The sequence below is a fragment of the Meles meles genome, chromosome 7 (genome assembly GCF_922984935.1).
Source record: "Meles meles chromosome 7, mMelMel3.1 paternal haplotype, whole genome shotgun sequence".
NCBI lineage: Eukaryota > Metazoa > Chordata > Mammalia > Carnivora > Mustelidae > Meles > Meles meles.
This window is the reverse complement of record NC_060072.1, coordinates 65,455,794-65,464,895: the sequence shown is the minus strand read 5'-3', so window position 1 is coordinate 65,464,895 and position 9,102 is coordinate 65,455,794.

The window sequence follows — 9,102 nt, the reverse complement described above, 5'->3', positions numbered from 1 at the left end:
GGGTTGAAGGTCTTAGATAAGGTTACTCAATTCTCACTACACTATTGACAAATCTATCTTTTCCCTCCTTAAATTACCCTGATATATCAATTGCCAAATCATGTATGTGTCTTGTTTTTGAACTTCATTCTTTTGTATTGGTCTACATGTCTGTCATAGGCCAAAATCACACTGTATGATTACCAGATCCATATAGTTAAGTTGTGAGATCACATAGTATAACTTGTCCAACCTTTTCTTCTCATTAAAATTATTCTAATTCTTCAAAGTTTTTTTGAATTCCCAGAATTTGCATCATAAATTTTTTTAAAGATTTTTTATTTATTCATTTGAGAGAGATACAGAGATAGAGATGGAGAGAGAGAGCACAAGCAGGGGGAGAGGCAGAGGGAGTGGGAGAAATAGATTCCCCACTGAGCCAAGAGCCAGACATGGTGTCCCATCCCAGGACCTGGAGATCATGACCCAAGTCAAAGACAGACACCTAACCATCTGAGCCACCCAGGCGTCCCCACATTATAAAATTTAAAAAGAAATTTTTTTAAACATGCATGGTGGACTTTTAATTGGAGTGATATTGAATCTTTAAGATGATCTTATGAGTATTTTCTCTATTTTTTATCTTTATGTTAACATGGTAATCAATAGGCAAACCAACGAAGTGTATGTGCGTGTGCTCATGTGTATGTATGTATCATTTACTTACCAAGACCTCCACTGTTGAGATGAACCCCATTAAATCATGATAATGTATTATCTTTGTAAATGTGTTTGGGTTCAATTTGCTAGTACCCTGTTACTCACAATAATTCTAATGTTGAATTTGTCCCATGTCAGGTCATGCTTACATTTTCCTATTCATCATTCCCATTCAACTGAAACTACATGTTCTTGTCACTGATGACCTTCAAATAGCTAAGTGTAATTTCCTTACTTATTTTTAGTTCTTAGTCTCATTAACTTTCTAGTAATAATAAATAGTGCTGGTCATCTCCTTCCTGAAATTCCCATTCTTTGCTTTCTTGACCTTGTACTATATATCTCATTACTCTATCATTTCCTTTGATTCTACTATGGGTTCCCCTTTTTTCTCTAGTCTTTTAGCACTTGGCATAGCATCCACTTTGAAATACCTTCTGTCCTGCCTACCTAGCTTTCTATTATAAGCCTCTCTTTGTATAACCAGTGTCTATTATGAGATCCTTTCCCAACAGATATTCAGAAGTATTTGTGAATGACAGCAAAAGTGGATTGTGAAGACTTCCCTAATATTGGTAAGGGATTTGGTCTGCAAAGAATGTTCTCTACAATGATCTGCATATTATATTTATTAGAGAAACATTTATAAATAAACTGTCTCTTCATTCTGTTTTAAGATTTTATTTATTTATTTGACAGAGAGAGAGATCACAAGTAGATAGAGAGGCAGGCACAGAGAGAGAGGGAGAGAGGGAAGCAGGCTCCCTGCTGAGCAGAGAGCCCGATGCGGGACTCAATCCCAGCACCCTGGGATCATGACCTGAGCCGAAGGCAGCGGCTTAACCAACTGAGCCACCCAGGCGCCCCTTCATTCTGTTTTATACAGAACTTCATAAGAAAGCCAACAACAGACCTTTCCAGTATCTCATTTGGTCGACCCCAAAAACCAGTCACACTTCAGCACTGAAATTTTTTGTTTCAGACATCAACACTTTTGTACAGACTTCTGGTATTAACCATCACTATACCATCAAATCCAAATCAATATCTCACAGTCTTGCCAAAATATGAACAGATCATCACTACTAATGAAAATCTGGGCATCTCTTTCATTTCATGGATTCTTGAAACCCAACTCCTATCTGTAAAGTCAAGAGGGAAATGGGGAAGGAGAAGGTTAAAATTTCATTGATGAAGCCAATCATTCACCCTCCAGCTGTGAACAATTAGGCTCATCAGCATTCCCTTCAGGAAACTCCTGCTGCTTTATTAGGACAAATAGGCAACAGAATTTTGGCTTTTTAATAGGAGGGGTTATAAATCTGCCATCAAGACTGGAAAGGACAAGCTAAATTTATGTGCACAGTAGAATCTTTAATTATGGACCCCACTAGATGCTCAACCTAAAACTGTCCTATTTGTTCCAACGTAGGAGTGGGAGGAGACGAAGGAACCAGATCTAGACCAATGGATTATTTTCTTTTAACCAAATTTGACAGTAGGGTTGGTAACAGCTGTACAGAACAAGATCTCTGAATTTCTCTGGTTTGTCGACTAAGGAGTCTGTGTGTGAAATTCTTCCCTTCACACGTCTAGACAAAATTTTACTCCTTTCATGGAATTTTACAAATTTTTTTACACAATCTTTTATATAAAAATAAGTCATTCAGCTCTTTAGAGAGAACACAACAAAGATGAGGGAAACAAATAGAATTTTAGTGTGTCTAATTAATAAAACAAAATCCTCTATGAGAGAACAAAACAGTTTTATTAAACCATAAAATATTTTCAACTCCCTTCTTTTAATGCTGCTTTATTTTTTAAAGCTTCATGTTTAACCCAACAAATTAAGTAAATATATCTTCTTGTTATACATAAGTTTAATAAAAATGTATATAATTATAACCACATTTTGCTTTGACTATTAATTCCTTTTCAAAACCCAAAAAGCCCCTAGTTGTTTTAATTCATCTTTGGTGTACATGCTCAGAAAGGTTTTAAACTGGTACAGTTCCATTAAGCATTCAACTCTTGGTTTTGGCTCAGCTCAGGATCTCAGGGTTGTGACTGAGCCTCGTACTGGGTTTGGTGCTCAGCTAGGAGTCTGCTTGAGATTCTTTCTTTCTCCATCTCCCTTCCCCCCTGCTCCTTCCCCTGCTCACACTTCCTCTGTCTCTGTCTCTCTCTCTCTCTCTAACAAATAAATAAATAAAATCTTTAAACTGGTACAGTTTTCAGCCAGAAATATTTCCAGCTCTCCTATTGGTAGCTGAGATACCTATTCTTAAAGAGAGTTTGGAGAGACGATCTTAAATATTTGATGGTCTTTTTTCTCATCTTTCTATATTCAAACTTGCTTTGCCACATATCCACTCTGCTATTCTATAATACTCCCAGAAAGATCTTTGTAGAACATAAATGAGATATTCTCACTTTCTTGCTTAACATCTTTATCATTTTTCCCACAGAATTCAAAATAATTCAAATGCCTTAACATGGCATACACAGTCCTTCATGATTTGGTTCTAACTTCATTTCTGTCATCCTACATTTAGGGAGGCAGTATCTCCATGAGGGCAGGAATTCACTGTAACAGTTTTTTTACTTCTGTGTTCCAACACCTAGCACTAACACTTAATGCTTCTAAACTGGTAGGTGGGTGGGTGGGTGGATGGATGAATGAATAATTTTATGTCTTTCAAGGCCATCATTCACTGATGGTGCTCACATTAGAAAGAGTTCATATGGTGTTTATAAAGATATTCACAGGGGCACCTGAGTGGCTCAGTGGGTTAAACCTCTGCCTTCGGCTCAGGTCATGATCTCAGGGTCCTGGGATCGAGCCCCGCATCGGGCTCTCTGCTCAGTAGGGAGCCTGCTTCCTGCTCTCTTTCTCTGCCTGCCTCTCTGCCTACTTGTGATCTCTGTCTGTCAAATAAATAAATAAAATCTTTAAAAACAAAATAAAGATATTCACATACTTCTGGATGGGATCCTGGGAAGTTTAATATATTTGCATATTTATTAACTTTCAATAACATTTTGGAAAAGAGCAAAGGTTTTGATTTTTTTTTATTTCTCAGAGTTCCATATATGCAATAATTCCTCAAAAACTATTGAACAAAATTTAATGTTGTCTATAATCTCTACATATCCTTTCCCTCTGTTTCTTAGAAAAAAATCAACCTATCAAGGTTGTTATGTGTGGCACTGCCACAGAAGGAGACAGAACTGAGGCATGAAACACAACTTTTTTGGTGCCCAAACACCACCACCAGGAGCTTTTAGAGAAAGGTCCATCTGGTGGTCAGGAAAACCTCACAGAGAAGTTAAAATCTGATCTGACACCTGCAAGGAGGGGGAGGTTTTGATGGGAAGGGATGTGTTTGCATTTCCCAAAGGGCAAGAACTTAAGCAGCCAGGAACATTAAAGCAGAGACAAGTGCAAAAGTAATACAATCCCCTACAATTCTCATCACTATTCCCTTTATGTTGAGACATTACTATAATAGGATTACATATTCCTTCTGCCCAACAATTCCACTTTAATTTTATTACCATTCTAAACTCATTAAAAATACACTCTGGCTCCTCACTGAGCCACAACACTAATGAGGTAGCACCATTAGCATCAGGGTTTAGTCTGAAGTAATTACTTCTAGCTGCATTTTGGCTTCTTCACTGAAATGTGGGAATGTGAAGAAGTGATTCTGGAAGTACTTTAGCAAGGTTTAGAACAGATGCTTTCATCTGGAACACTGACTCCAGGAATCGTCAAACACTTCTGAACGGTCATCCATAAAAATAATTATTTCTGTTGAAAATGAATGACTAGAACCAGATTCCTAGTTCCCAGGATTTTATTGTTGACACTATTGATGACACTCTCTAAGGGTATTTTTGGTAAATTCTAGTTTCTGTGCTATAGTTTCTTACTCTACAAATCCCCTTCTTATTTTAAGTTGATGAGGTTTTGTTGTTATTCTTGTTTTTTAAATAGTGACAAAAAATTGTGTTGTTGTTTTTTTTTTTATGGAGAACTGAAGCCTGTAGACCAGGCTTTATTTATAATATGTGGTGTGGGGTGGGCAGCAATGATGAGAGAAAATAACAAACTGCTAGCAGAAAACCGGACTTTATTATTTGTAGAAAGCATGTGACTGGGAGTTGTAGTGGAAGAAGTATCAGTATTCCCATCCTTGAGAGGATGGAACAGTTATATCTGGGGCCATCTGGAGTCTCATGAAGCAGATTATGCTGGGAGATTAGAGGGAAAACAATTACTGGGCAGAAGGCTAAATGACCCCAAATAGACACAAAGTGAATGTTTGGGGTGGGGGGGTGTGGGTATGCTGGGAAGTCCTGCGTTTACAGCCAGTGTGCAAGACCAACCACATATGCAGGTGACCCAACCCTGAAGGGCCCCTCCACCATGACTTCTCTGGCTCCTCCTCTGACAGGGCTACTGCCTCAGCCACCCTCATTTTCATCCTTATGAGGTTCATGAGATACAAAGATGGTGCTTGCCTCATGGATATCCTGTCTCCTTCTAGGACAAAACTTGCTTAGCTGCTATCATGCATTCCTTTTAGCATCTTACCCTGCTGCCCCACACGAGTCTCGCCCTCCTGGGGCATCCTGTGCTTCAAGACTACACTTCAGAGCCTTGTTACAAACTCCCAGGGCTGCCCATTCTCCTTTTCGAAAACCTCTTTTCCCATCACAAATTTGCAATAGCCCCCTAACCCGGCCATGGCTCTTTACTCACTGGTATCAGGCAAATCACTTGTTTCTAATGCCCAAATAGAGAGGCAAAGACACTGCTACAATTCAGGAAATTCTACAGACTTCTTGCAATGACCTCTGCATCACTGGGTTTTCCTTATCCTTCTCCCCGATCCTTCTCGCCAGATGACTTAACATGTTCTCTCTCCCCACAGATCATTTCCCATGGCAGGTCTCTGCTGAGAAGACTTCTTTCCCTGCTTCCCACTCTCCCTTGTCCTTCTCTTCATTTGCTTCAGCACCTCAAGGAGAGCTATGGGTTTCATAATTTTTTGCTCTCTGCTGAACTCCATGGGACCCCTGACATGGGGATTTTGTTGTGTTTCTTCTCTTTCTATCCCTCTAGCACTCTATTGTGATCACTTATTTACAACAGATATAAAATGAATCTCAGATGCTAGGCACTATCAAAGGGACACAAAGATCTATTCAGTCAATGGTGAATTTTTTGGAGATTCTATTACGGGAGGAAGTGTGCCCAATTCTGAGGGACCCTGGCCTCCTGTAGCTTCCAGCACAGTGAGGGAGACTCATACAAACATTTAATTTGCAAAGAGTGATAAAATTGTCATGGAGAACTACAGAATGAATTTATAATGGAGTTATCTTAGTTTGAGGAGATACGGTTTTGCTATGACATGGTATAAATGTAACAAATGAATGAAGGAATGAATACAGCTAGTGGAGGAGGAAATATGTATAAAGAAGTGCCCAACAAACCTAATGCATTTTATTGCCTCAATAAATCCATGCGGAATCAAAAAAAAAAAAAAAAAGGAAGCTGCCTATTACAAAGCTGTCATCATCAAGACAGCATGGTACTGGCACAAAAACAGACACATAGATCAATGGGACAGAATAGAGAGCCCAGAAATTGACCCTCAACTCTATGGTCAACTAATCTTCAACAAAGCAGGAAAGAATGTCCAATGGAAAAAAGACAGCCTCTTCAATAAATGGTGCTGGGAAAATTGGACAGCCACATGCAGAAAAATGAAATTGGACCACTTCCTTACACCACACACGAAAATAGACTCCAAATGGATGAAGGACCTCAATGTGAAAAAGGAATCCATCAAAATCCTTGAGGAGAACGCAGGCAGCAACCTCTTCGACCTCAGCCGCAGCAACATCTTCCTAGGAACATCGGCAAAGGCAAGGGAAGCAAGGGCAAAAATGAACTATTGGGATTTCATTCAAGATCAAAAGCTTTTGCACAGCAAAGGAAACAGTTAACAAAGCCAAAAGACAACTGACAGAATGGGAGAAGATATTTGCAAACGACACATCAGATAAAGGGCTAGTGTCCAAAATCTATAAGGAACTTAGCAAACTCAACACCCAAAGAACAAACAACCCAATCAAGAAATGGGCAGAGGACATGAACAGGCATTTCTGCAAAGAAGACATCCAGATGGCCAACAGACACAGGAAAAAGTGCTCCACATCACTTGGCATCAGGGAAATACAAAAACCACAATGAGATATCACCTCACACCAGTCAGAATGGCTAAAATTAACAAGTCAGGAAATGACAGATGCTGGCGAGGATGCGGAGAAAGGGGAACCCTCCTACACTGTTGGTGGGAATGCAAGCTGGTGCAACCACTCTGGAAAACAGCATGGAGGTTCCTCAAAATGTTGAAAATAGAACTACCCTATGACCCAGCAATTGCACTACTAGGTATTTACCCTAAAGATACAAACGTAGTGATCCGAAGGGGCACGTGCACCCGAATGTTTATAGCAGCAATATCTACAATAGCCAAACTATGGAAAGAACCTAGATGTCCATCAACAGATGAATGGATAAAGAAGATGTGGTATATATACACAAGGGAATACTATGCAGCCATCAAAAGAAATGAAATCTTGCCATTTGCGATGACGTGGATGGAACTAGAGGGTATCATGCTTAGTGAAATAAGTCAATTGGATAAAGATAACTATCATATGATCTCCCTGATATGAAGACGTGGAGATGCAACATGGGGGGTTAGGGGGGTAGGAGAAGAATAAATGAAACAAGAGGGGATTGGGAGGAAGACAAACCATAAGTGACTCTTAATCTCACAAAACAAACTGGGGGTTCCTGGGGGGAGTTGGGGTTGGGAGAGGGGGAGGGGGGTGATGGACATTGGGGAGGGTATGTGCTATGATGAGTGCTGTGAAGTGTGTAAACCTAGCGATTCACAGACCTGTACCCCTGGGGATAAAAATATATTATATGTTTATAGAAAAAATAAGAAATAAATAAAAAATTTAAATAGGGGGGCGCCTGGGTGGCTCAGTGGATTAAGCCGCTGCCTTCGGCTCGGGTCATGATCTCGGGGTCCTGGGATCGAGCCCCGCATCGGGCTCTCTGCTCCACAGGGAGCCTGCCTCCTCCTCTCTCTCTCTGCCTGCCTCTCTGCCTACTTGTGATCTCTCTCTCTGTCAAATAAATAAATAAAAATCTTTAAAAAAAAAAATTTAAATAGGAAAAAAAATCAAAGTTTTAAAATAACATGGAGGACATGGGAAGATGGAGAGGAGAAGGGAGTTGAGGAAAATTGGAAGGGGAGATAAACCATGACAGACTATGGACTCTGAAATACAACCCTGAGGGTTTTGAAGGGGCGGGGGGGTGGGGTGGGAGGTTGGGGGAACCAGGTGGTAGGTAATAGGGAGGGCACGTATTGCATGGAGCACTGGGTGTGGTGCAAAAACAATGAATACTGTTACAGTGAAAAGGAAAAAATAAATATATATATATGTATATGCAAAAAAAAAAGAAAAAAAAAGGAAGCTGCTAATCTTAATCAATGAAAATCATAAGATAAGCAGTTTCACTAAAAGTAACTTTAAAGATCAACCAAGGCTGAGCTATTAAAATTCCAGGACCCCCTGGATCCCTGAAACCAGACCCATGTTTGCAGACAATTGCAAGAAGACCCTGTAAAGCTTGTGAATGTCATGGTAAAGACTCTTACTCTAAAACCATTTTTCTTACAATATTTCCAGATTTATGACATAATGTACAATCAGGGTATATTAGAATTTCCCAATCAGAGCCACAGCATACCCAAAACAGCAGGTCCTCCTAAAAACTTTGATTTGTTCAATGAATTCCAAAGAAAAGATGCTTTTTTTGAAAAAAAAAAAAAAAAAAACAAAAAAAAAACCAACAACAACAAACAAACCCAGGAGTCAAAACACAAATCTAGAATATATTCTCTTAAACCTTGTTTTATGGGAGATGCAAAAAAGGAGAAATAGTCTATAAAGAAGACACATCCAAGATGTTTGAAAGCTCTGAGAATCAGATTCATATCTTAAATAGGCACAAAGCCAAAATGAAACATTACCTTAGTTTTCTTCTGAGTAAAGTGAGATATTTTATTTCTCTTGAAAACATGGGAATAAAAGAAAGTGCTTTTTCTGCCAAATGCACATGATCCAGTTCTTTCTAGTAGGAGAAAAATCAATAAGAAAAGATACTGAATAAATGCAGAATAGCAAAATCAGGAAGAGTTCACTGCTTCTGAACCTTTTTACACAGTATAACAAAAACAATGTTTCAAATTCAGAAAAGTTTCAGAGTTTACCGATGCCATCTTACAGAGTGGTTTTTAAAAC